The 11588-nt window shown below is 39.5% G+C and overlaps 1 protein-coding gene across 2 annotated transcripts in view; it reads right to left on the reverse strand.

The window, feature by feature from the left end:
* The window catches only part of Galnt7 (polypeptide N-acetylgalactosaminyltransferase 7), a 123857-nt gene that overhangs the window by 31343 nt on the left and 80926 nt on the right, over positions 1–11588 (reverse strand). The window lies entirely within an intron of this gene.

The raw sequence follows: 11588 nt of genomic DNA on the forward strand, positions 1-11588 counted from the left end.
AACAGAAGTATTTTGTTACTATTAGGATTCCTGTGTAATTAGGGTTAGCATTAGGTATAGGGTTAGGAAGAGTGAAATTGAAATGGTTTCTTAAAACAATTGCCCGGGCATGGTGGCCCACGCCTGTAATCCTAGCTATTCAGGGGGCCAAGATCTGAGGATTGCTCTTCAAAACCAACTTGGGCACTAAAAAGTCCATGAGATTCATATCTCCAATCAACCACCAGAAAACCAGAAGTGGCCTGTGGCTCAAGGGATAGGGTGGTAGCCTTGAACTGAAGAGCTCAGGGACAATGCCCAGGCCCAGAATTCAAGTCCCACAACTGACAAAATAAAACAAAATCGTAAGTTACATAAAAGATAGGAAGAATGTAAACTAGAGTTCACATTTGTGCTACTACGGGGATTCGTGCATGATTAGAGTTTGATGTAGAGCGCTGGTGAATGATAAAGTTAAGAACGGACTAAGGCTCACAGTAACATGGAATCTTCTTTTGTGAATCTGAAGTTACTTAGAACAAATGGAAACTAGGGCATAACTAGGGTATAACTAGTATAACTAGGGTTGGGATTCCAACAAGGGATAAGGTTAGGGTTAGGATAGAAAAAGATGTTTAAAGTAAAGATAAAATTCACTTTTGAAGTATGATACCATCAAGCTTATATTCCCTGTCCCACCCACCATTCCCAATCAGCTTCATCTAAATCTAACAGAAGTGTCTGCCAAGTACACAAGTTCCAACCAGGACATCACCACTATGCTTTTCCTAGGAGCATATTTTAGGCAGAATGGAGATGCACTGATTTATTTCAGGCTCAAACAATTAATACATAGGAGGAGGGGAGCTGTTTCAGTATATCATCCTGAGTAGAATCAGAAAATCTGCAGTTCATCATGGTTGACTATTGCATCTGAGGGTTACAAAAAGAGCTGCTTAAAATCCATTGCCTTTAGTAGCTTATATAAGAAAGCACGGACCCATCATCTGTTCAAACCACTTATGGGCTTCCTTGATCTAGAGCTTCCATTTTTCTCGAACCTTCACTGAGGTAGCCAGCTTCCTGTTACCCCCAGAGTGAGATGGCTGTCCAGTTGTTAACTATGATGTCACCTTTCCTTCCTGTCCTACAACCTGAGTTCAGCTGCCAATCACAGCAACAGTATGGTTAGAATTCCCAACTCTAGAGGAGCTGGAGCTAAACGGGATGTAATTTTTGGATATCAGGGCTGTGGTCTCTGTAGCAATGCAAGGTGCACAAACCCTTTGAGCAGAACTTTGGGGAACATCTCCATCTCAGCTAATTTGCTGATGGTGTTGCTCAGACAGTGCCCCTGCCAGGGTCTAACCAGAAGAACTCTCCACGCTGAGACTGTGAAGAGAGACAGAGGAGGGCAGGATGACTGGTGTCAACAAGCAGTTACAGCCAGGGGTGTGCATGTCCCTCTAGTAAGGACATTAGTTGTATCAGGGACTCAAGCTGAGCAAGCAGTAAGCCCTGGCTACATGAACCGTCATGGGGGAAATCAGTGTAGCAAGAACAGAGAAGAAACATGAGTACCAGCAGAAATGTGAGCACTCATCCCTGAGCACATGCCCCTGAGACTCCAGAACTGGTGAAGGAGAATTTGAAAGAGCTAACATTCTTGCAGAGTGGATAATATTTGAGCCAAGTAAGTGGTGGTTTTTTTTGTTTTTATGGTTTTTTTTTTTTTTTTTTTTGCTATTGGGTATGATGATCTCATTTCTTCCCAGACGGGGAAATGCGGTTCTAATAGCTCTTCTAGTTCCCAAAAGCTCATATATTATCTCATCCAAAATACACAATTATCCTGTGAGGTTTAGAGGCATTTCATTATTATTATTGTTACTATTACTATTATTATTATTATTATTATTATTTCACAAAAGGAAACTGTGAGGCTGTGTAACATAACAAGTAACCTACATGTGATTTAAAAGTGACCCCTCTGAATCTTATCTGTAAGGTTCTTTTCCACAGATTTAGTAGAATTACTTAGGAATATACATTTAGATAGCAAAGAAGAAAATGGTTTCTTTATTTTCACCCACACCCAGGGAATCCATGTCTGCTAACAAAAATGACTTCATAGAGGATGGAGACTTTCTGCCTCATTTCAGGGCTAGGGGACACTAATGATGTTCAGGAAAACTAAGAATGCTGAACTAAATTATTTTAGGTAGCTGTCTTCAAAGATTCTTTTTTTAAGAAAAAGAAGACAGATGTGTCCAGTTAATGATCTGAAATCTCAAACCACCATTTGGAGAAAAAAAATCTGGCAGGGAGTGCTAGGACAGGACATATGTTCTTGTTCTACTTCTTTAAAACTCCCTGGGAAAGAAAAAGAAAAAGAACATTGCACAGTGTGAGCCATATGTTTATGGCTATATTGGACTCTCATTTCACAGGAGTTCACATACCATATTCTAATTTTATAAAAGTGCCAGCTTATCAAACACCAGTATACTTGAGCTAAAACAAAGCCACTTACAGGAATAAAAATTAACATTGGGCATCGAGGATGGATGTAAAGAGATCAACAGCAAGAACATACAAAGGTCTATGTCTTTCACTTACATTAATTTATGATAGATCATATTCCATGAAAGAATTTACCTTATAAGAATATACAGCAAAAGGAAAACATTACAAAACTAGAAGGAGGAAATTGATAAAGGACAAATAGTGGAGGAATCAAGAGGAAAGCTGCATAGCAAAGGGTTCCTCTTGCACAATCCCAGGACACTCTTCACAGGGAATACACTGTGAATGTCACCACACTGAGTTCTGCTATGCCTGGCTGTGGATACACATCTTATATAATTCTTATGAGTAAGCCACTGTCTGGGGCTTGACTTTTCAAGCAGGAAAATTTGGTTGGCAAAGGAGCAGTTGAGAGAAAGTACAAAATTCTTGCTGGGATGGTTGATTTTGCACATGGAGGTCTTCTGGTATCCACAGAGGTGCGTTTCCCTGGGCTGTACTCTGTGAAGGCTTCAGAGGAGATCAGTGGCATGAAACCAAAAATCCAAGCCATTAAAAACAGTTGTGCAGAGAACAAGCTGAGAATTTAGGCTCAACACAGATTTGAGAAGTCACACTTTGCAAACAATCTTAAAATATCTGTCATCTTCTATTCCACATTTCATCACTTTGGCTTCTCAATGTACTCTAATTGTATTAAAAGAGATGACATCAATCATATGGAGGCAAATTTCAACTAATGTCAGTAGAAGAAGTAGAAGTATGGTAGTTTTTACGTTAGAGTCAATAGATAATTTCCCAACAGAAAATCTGAAGAGGTAATCAGAATAAGCTGTATGGTATTGATACTAACGTCCCTATAATGAAATGAAGAGATGCACTGGATCATTTTTCACAAGACTTTCTCAACTGTAAAATATTGATTATGGAAAAGAGTACATGATGCATTACCAATTACCAGTTATCAATTCACACAACAGTCAACAAAGGGAAGGGGGGAAAATAAAGATGATTGGGAGGGAGCGTGGGAGGGAAATGAGGACAAAAACATGAGAAGGGGTATCAATGTATGAGAAGTAATGCACCTACTACCTGGCCAATGTAACTGTAACCCCTCTATACATTACCCAACAATAAAACAAAAAGTCAACTTCAGGAGCTAATAATACATTAACTATGTGCAACAATTTATCTTGTGGCTGATAGTAGAAAATGAGAACTTCTTTTAATGTGTAATATAATTAATGTATGTGAGATGTTTAACAAACATTATAGAAGGCAAAAATCCAGTATTTCAAAAAAAGTGTTAAAGTAGTCTCTACTTCTTTTCTAGCATCAACTGAATTATCTTTACTTCTTTCTTATATCTTTGTTTCACTCTAATTTTCCAGAAAATCCAATTTTGCTGAAGCTAATGAGTGACCAAAATTGGGTTGAAGTTCCCCACTCATGGAACTGGAGCTAACAACTGAGAGGGTATGCTAATGCTCACCATGGAAGCAGAGGGTTTGGAAGGCTCAAACCAAAGTTCTGGAAAACCTTCTTGCTCCTAGTTCACTGAACATCTGGCACAGAACCCTAGGACATTACAAATGAGCTACTGTTAATTGTCAGCTTAGAATATTATTGCATCTGTTTGTTGCTTTCTCTCCTTGGAGTCCCTGAATTTGTAACAGTCTATATATTAGTCCATAAACAGGCAGAGATTATTACCAGGCCCCCCATCCCTACCAAAAATACATAAAAGGAGTAAGGAAAAGGCAAAACAATCTACTATGTATGAGGTGAAAACAACAAGTAACTGGGATCTGACAAACCATGGAGAGACCTCAGAGGTAGGGGGCGGGGAGACAAACCAGCAAACGGGAAGGTGATTCATCTTGTCAACAAGAGATTCCACTAGAAATTTGTTCAACTGAAATAAGTAATCATGAGCACAAAGATGGAGCCACCAATTTGTTTATTACACACTTTCTACACTAGCTAAAGGACTGAAAAAGCAAGTTGTACTCATCCATATAATGGAATGCCTAGTAATAGATGGTGCCCAGGGAAAAATACTTAAAACATAAAAAATAAAACTTACATGCAATTATATGAAATAAGATTACCATGTAACTTCATCTTTTAAAAAATATAACCTGTAGTAGGCTTACAGTCCTCCCTCCCTCCCTCTCTTTCTCCCTCTCTCCCTCCCTCCTTCCCTCCCTCCCTCCTTCCCTCCCTCCCTCCTTTTTTCCTTCCTTCCTTCCTCTGGTTCTACGGCAAGGCCTGGGCACTGTTGCTGAGCCTCTTTGTGCTAAAGGCTACGGCTCTACCACTTGAACCACAGTACCACCTTCAGCTTGTTCTGTTTAGTTTATTGGAGATAAGAGTCTCACAGACTTTTCTGCCTAGGCTGGCTTCCAACCTCGATCCTTAGAAAACAGCTTCCTGAGTAGATAGGATTGATTACAAGGTGTGAACTCCAACCCCGCAACACACACCTGGCCACTTTTATTTACTTTTATATTATCTAATATATGTTCCTTTTTCTTACCCCAAAATGATATTTTTATTGTTGCTCTTTTTAAAATATATTTTATTGTAATTAATATAAGGGTTACATTATATTTGCCAGATCACAAACACTGATATCTTTTCCCTTTTTTTTCCTATTTCCCTCCCTCCCACCCCCTCCCCTCATCTTGTTTTCCCCCCTTCCCTATCCTATTTCAAATAAATAAATAAATAAACATATACAATATAACAGATAGAAAGGTAAGATACTGTAACAATGTGAGATAAACAAGGGACAACAAAAGAAATGAGAAATTATGTAGAACATTAAGAACATCTTGTCCCAAAATGTTTTATAATGAATTTGACTTTTAGGATAACTGTAAATGGACAGAACATTACTGTGGTGGCCTTCTAACAAACAAACTCTGGAGAAGAGATCTAATCTTGGGTCTTGACTGAGAGTGCCACCTTGTGAACAAAATTAGAACAAACTCCCATATTAACTTTCATTTTGCCGAAAATGCATCTATTCTAAGAAACAAGGGCACATTTAAGAACACTGCTACTTACACCAAGTCTGAGTTTTATAATGGAGGATAACTGAGAGATTTCTAAATTATGCTTAAGAAGGCTCTGAATTTCATTTCTGCCATCTTTTTCTTTTTTTTTTTCCTTTTAAAATTTTTATTGTTGGGGTCTGCCATCTTCTTCTGTCATGGTTTTAGCTGCTTGTTCCTCTAATTATATGGCCCTTCCAGATAGTTTTACTGACAGAGCTGCCAAGAAAAGTACAGTTTTCAGAGGGCTCAAGCAGCTTAGAAGAGAGATAAATGTGCTCGGGCAGGAAAGGGAATCACAAACAAGCATCTAAGAGCTATGTTGGAGAAATTTTTTCCAAGGACGAGTGCTAATTCTTGGTAGTTTACAAATCCCAATAGTAAAGCCAGCATTTCAGAGTTGCAGGATTATGTTCCAGATGTGACTGAGTAAATACATTTAAATGATCACCATTTTAGAAATAAAGACACTTCGTGTTACGGAAAAAAAATTATACCTTTTGCAGAAATGCTAGAAATCCAGAGCTACCTTGAAGTAGCTGCCATGAGGTAGGTTAAGAGCTTGACTCTGAAATTCTTTTGACTAGTTTCAAGATCTCATCAGTTCATAGTAATTGAAGGAAATTGTTTCTATTCTCTTTCATCTAACAGAGGTCTCAGTGACCTGTGGTCCAAATGCTTCCTCTCAATACCCAGGATTAGCATCACAGGACAGGCCTGCATGCGAAGCTCTTAACCAAAAGCTTTCATACAAGGAGCTGCTTCTGAGGCCTCCGCACAAACCTATCACATAAGACAGCAGACAATGCCCAGGCTTCCCGTAAAACATTATTCCTCCAACGCTGTCATACACAGTGTTGTTATTCCTGTCTTGAAAACTCAAGACCATATAGAAGTAATCTGACAGAATCCCCTGGACATTCAATGTATCCCTTTCCGAAACTGAGGTCTACCTGTCAAATCTTTATTCTAGGGAACATAGGAATTTACAAGGGTTATTATCATAGTGTAAAGAAATACAAAATTTGCCCTGTTTTGACCTTCAAATGATTCCCACCTTATCTATGATATTATCACAAAAGCCACAGGGGTCTTGTGAATGACTTGCCGCTAGTGATATAGTGAGTGTCCCTAGTTATACGAGAGAGAGAGAGAGAGAGAGAGAGAGAGTAAGATGCAGCTGCCCATTTAAGAAAGAGGATGCACTTGGGGCCTGAGAGTCTGCTATGATCCCAGGAACATGGTTATTACCACCTCTGAAATTCAGATGTAGGTCTGTGAATCAACAGACCATTTTCTTTGCACAAAATCTAATAAATATTTCCAAAGCATAATCATTCTCCTATGTATCCTTGCTGCTTCTCTAAATCTATCTTGAGGTGACTTCTACTTCCTTTCCAAGCTCATTTTAGCAGTAAGGTATCTGTAAAAGGAAGTGAGGGAAAAAGCAGAGAAAAAGGAGAGGATGGAGAAAAGGAAGATGATTTATGGGGATGCATATAATAACAAGCCTAATGGGAAAGAAAGCCTGAGTGTTTCATGGTTTTTGTTCTTGACATTTTAAAAGACATTGAGAGATTTTATTTTTTATATAAATTGATAGGTAGAAACTATTTGTTTTATTATTAAATCTTTATTAATTCCAGACCTCGGTGTCTACATATATTGATGAAAACAAGATACAAGAACACCTCTCCCTTCTGCTTCCACACAAAAAATGTATGTCCTTTCTGTAGGCTATTTAATTCCACAATTCGCTCCTTTCATGCTTTTTATTCATGATTTTTGTTGTTTAAAGTGGCACCAGTAAGCTGGGTGTCAGTGGCTCATGTCTGTAATTATAGCTACTCAGGAGGCTCATATTGGAGGACCACAGTTCAAAGTCAGCCTGGGCAGGAAAGTCTGTGAGACTTCTAAAATCCAGTTAACCACCAAAAAGCCAAAGTAGAGCTGTGGCTCAAGTGGCAGAGCGCTAATCTTAATCACAAAAGCCCAAGGATGTCACTTTGGCTCCGAATTCAAGCCCCAGAACCACCAGAAGCAGCAGCAGCAACAACAACAACAACAACAACAACAACAACAAAATGGAAATCCTATTTAAAAAGTAAATGAAATCAAAGAAGACTATGGATATGGCTCAAGTGGTAGTGTACTTATATAGTAATTGTAAAGTCTTGAGTCCAGACCACTGTACCATCAAGGAAAGAAAAAGTCAGAGAATCATGCTCTTTTAAACAAATACAATACATTTTTATGCTCTAAAACTCATATACGGTTTTTAAATGCACAAGAAAAGAACAGTAAAGATAGTCATCAAAAGATAGTTGCCCGAGAAAGGGAGAAAGCAAGCATTTTCTTCTTCGTCTACAGAGCAAATGGATTTTCATCTATCTAAGGAATTACCACGCATCAAGATTAACAGGAGACATTTTCCTAAAAGGATTGTAGCCTGAAAATGCTAACAGGCAATGTACTTTGGCTGATTGTCTTCTTAGCTAATCCACCCTGGTCTTCTGCCTGTTTAGGGCAAACCAGAGAAGGGTAAACCTGGTACCCTGACTGCCAGGATAATGTTTCTCTCTGCCAAGTTGGGCACAGTGATTAGTGGCTGGATACCAAAGGCAAGTTTTGCCAAACAAGTGCAAATGGCTAAAGAGCTGGAGTGAACACAGAGCTTGCTACTGCAAAGCCTGGTTAATAGATGCTGCATCTATTGCCACTTTCCACAAACAGCCATCTACTTGACAGTAGCCCAGGGGCTGCCCGGCTCCAACAGGCCTTTGAAGATGCAGGAGGAAGCAATACCAAAGCAGAAAGCACTTCCCTAAGCTCCACTGGTTACAGTTAGGCACCAACTCTTTGCTGGCTGGTTTGATTCAGCTTTTGAATTTAGAGAAACATGGCAGCCAAACCGAAGACAGAATGTAAGCATAGGAAAACACATCACTTTTAAGAGAAGAGAGATCTTGGAAGCCATAGAGGGCAGTGGTTTCCAGACTGCTTTGAGGAACAAAGGTGGTACGAAGTGGCCAAGGTTGAAAGCACAGAGCTGCCAGGAAAAGGCATTTGCAACAAGGATTTCTTTGGTTATAAGCTAAAAACATTCACAATGTTCCCCCCTCCCCTTTTTTTAACAAGTAAGAAAATTGAGAGTCAGAGATGAGTACGGAATATAACATTCACTTCACCACCACCTGGTCTCACTTTTGTACTCTAGAAACCCCAACTGCTTCAGGACAGAGACACATAATTTGGCATCACAAGGTGTATATACCCAAACATCCAACTTTACACTCATAACACTAGTAGGAAAAATAAGACTTACTTCACCCTTATGATAGTTAACGTGTCTGGTAATCATGTTTCTGCTTAAAGTTCCACAGTCATTACCACAGGGAGGAAAAATAAGCCCCTCTCAACTACTCAGACATCATATAGGAAAGATTGTTCTTTTTGGAAATGGATGTATGGCTGGAGCAGAAAGATCAAGTTTTTCAAGTTGCTGTATTTTTTTATTAAGAATTTAGACCCAAGATTAACATTAAGACTCATTTTTTTTGGCTTCCTAAACACTATCTACCTCCCCTGTGGCCCAGGATTATGCCAAAGGAGAAAGCCTTTCACAGAATCGTCTTTCAGTTGTCCTGAGCCAACATGTTAGCAGTGTAGAGCATAGGTCATCAGGATAATGTCTGACAAAAGGCTTTTCTCATGTAAATCCTGTCAACTCATTTTCATAGTGTATAATATAAAGTATTAGTATTCGTTCTACTTCTATTTCTAGGCTTCAAGAAGTGCAGATAGCTTATGAGTACCCAGTTCTGAATTTTTGAAATCCCAAACTGATTATTATGAAATATTGATCACTATAATTGAAGGACTTTAACCAATGAATTGTTGAGCTTTGAATCGTTGGGCTTGAATCCTATTTGTTCCCACCAATTTCTTTCTTAGTAATCTAGTGAGATTACTAAGGAATTATATCTGTCTTAATGTGACATAATCACATTGCATTTCTTCATCAAACCAGAAAGCCTGAAGATGACAACTTTTTTTTTCTGAAAAACTTAATTATTATTCATCTCCCTCATTCTAATGGTTGTCCAAGTATGACCCAAAGATTCATTGGCTAGGTCAAAATCACCTTCATGATAATACAAAGGTCCAGCTACATTTTTTTGCTTTACAATCTCAAAGAGTAGCTTTCAGAGTATGAGTCAAATTCATTCGATCTTCTGGCATTCAGGAGCTCTGACTAGGTCAAAATGATCTTCAAGATAATATGGAGGACTTGATACATTTTCCTGTGCTAGTATGTCCTCTACTATCAAAGAGTATCAAAGCCCAGATGAGCTACGGCTGCCACAAGCAATGGCAGCAGAGGAACCTGGGTTTCTGGACCCAGTCAAATGCTATCTACACTGCATGTTCCCTGCACGTTGTCAGTCTTTGATGATGATTTATACCTCTGAGTATGCCTTTGTAATATTCTGTGAGATAACATAGGAGTCTCCCTAAAGGGCTTCTGTTACGTATTCAAGTATGATGGTTGTCTCAAGGAGGTGCACCTGTGAAACTGAAAGGCCAGTTGTACAAGTTGATATTTCTTCCCTAAACTGCCATTCTTCATTTGAAAGAATCAATGGACCAAGTGTAATTTGGACAAGTACCTGGTATTTTCTTGAACATGAATGAAGGGAACCTGTCATTTCAAGGACTTTCATTGTCCACAAAAACTTGAGCTTTCAGGCAAAACTTAGATGATTTATTATCTATCTATCTAGTTATTTATTTTTGCCAGTCCTGGGGCTTAAACTCTAGTACTGGGAGCTTCTCTTCACTCAAGCACTCTACCATTTGAGTCACAGTGCCACTTCTAGCTTTTCTGAGTATTTTTTTTTTTTTTTTTTGCCAGTCTTGGGCTTGAGCTCAGGGCCTGAGCACTGTCCTTGGACTTTCTCAAGGCTAGAGCTCTACCACTTGAGCCTCAGCACCACTTCCAGCTTTTTTCTATGTATGTGGGACCGAGGAATCGAACTTGGGTCTTCGTGCATGCTAGGCAAGCACTTTAACCACTAGGCCAAACTCCCGGCCCCTTTTCTGAGTATTTTATTGAAGATTTTTCTCACAGACTTTCCAGTCTGGGCTGGTTTTGAACTACGATCCTCAGACCTCAGATTTTTGAGTAGCTAGGCTTACGGGCATGAGAGCCACCAGAGCCCAGCTTCTTCTTTTTAAAACTGTCATTATAGGAAGTGGTGCTGTGGCTCAAGTGGTAGAACCCTAGCCTTGAGCTGAAGAGCTCAGAGGCAGCAGCACCCAGGCCCAGAGTTCCAGCCCCATGACTGACCCCCCCCACATAAATAAATACAAATAAAAATATTTAGTAAAACTGTCTTTATAAAGGTGATGTACGGAGGGGTTACAGTTATGTAAGTCAGGTAATGAGAACATTTCTTTTTGGAACATGTCACCCATTCTCTTGCTCACTCCCAGGTTTTTCCTTCCCATTCAAAAACTCTTAAGAGACATTTTTTTTCTTCCCTTACTGCCCCCACTTAGCGCTCTCATTTCAGGGAAATAAATCAGTCTTAGAAATCTTTCTTCCAGGCAGACCCAGGCCAGCACGCCTGCCCCTCAGGGAGGTTGAGCTGTGAAGGGAGCTCTAGCCTCACTCAGAAAGATGCGTCCACACAGCTAGCACTTCCTTTTTAGGGAAGGGCTTTACAATGCCTTCCTTTTCACCTGACACTTGGGCTTCTCCAGGGTCTTAAGAATCTGCAGTGTAGATCCTCAGATCTTTTCTCCAGAGCCCTTTATCCTAGGTTTTGATTTGCTCACTGGGACTTTTCTATTCTGGACGCTGCAGAGATATTTTTTCGTTTGATTAAAGTGACAGTGCTCATTCTACAGTAAGTTACTAGGGTATTAAGAATGTGATTTTCCTCCCACACGGTAGCTACATTTTGAAGAAGAGAATCTGCCCTAGGAGTCAGTGAAGAGGAAAACAAAGCGGTGTGGGCC

Source organism: Megascapheus bottae, chromosome 20 (assembly GCF_031878675.1).
Source record: "Megascapheus bottae isolate mThoBot1 chromosome 20, mThoBot2.hap1, whole genome shotgun sequence".
Taxonomy (NCBI): Eukaryota; Metazoa; Chordata; class Mammalia; order Rodentia; family Geomyidae; genus Megascapheus; species Megascapheus bottae.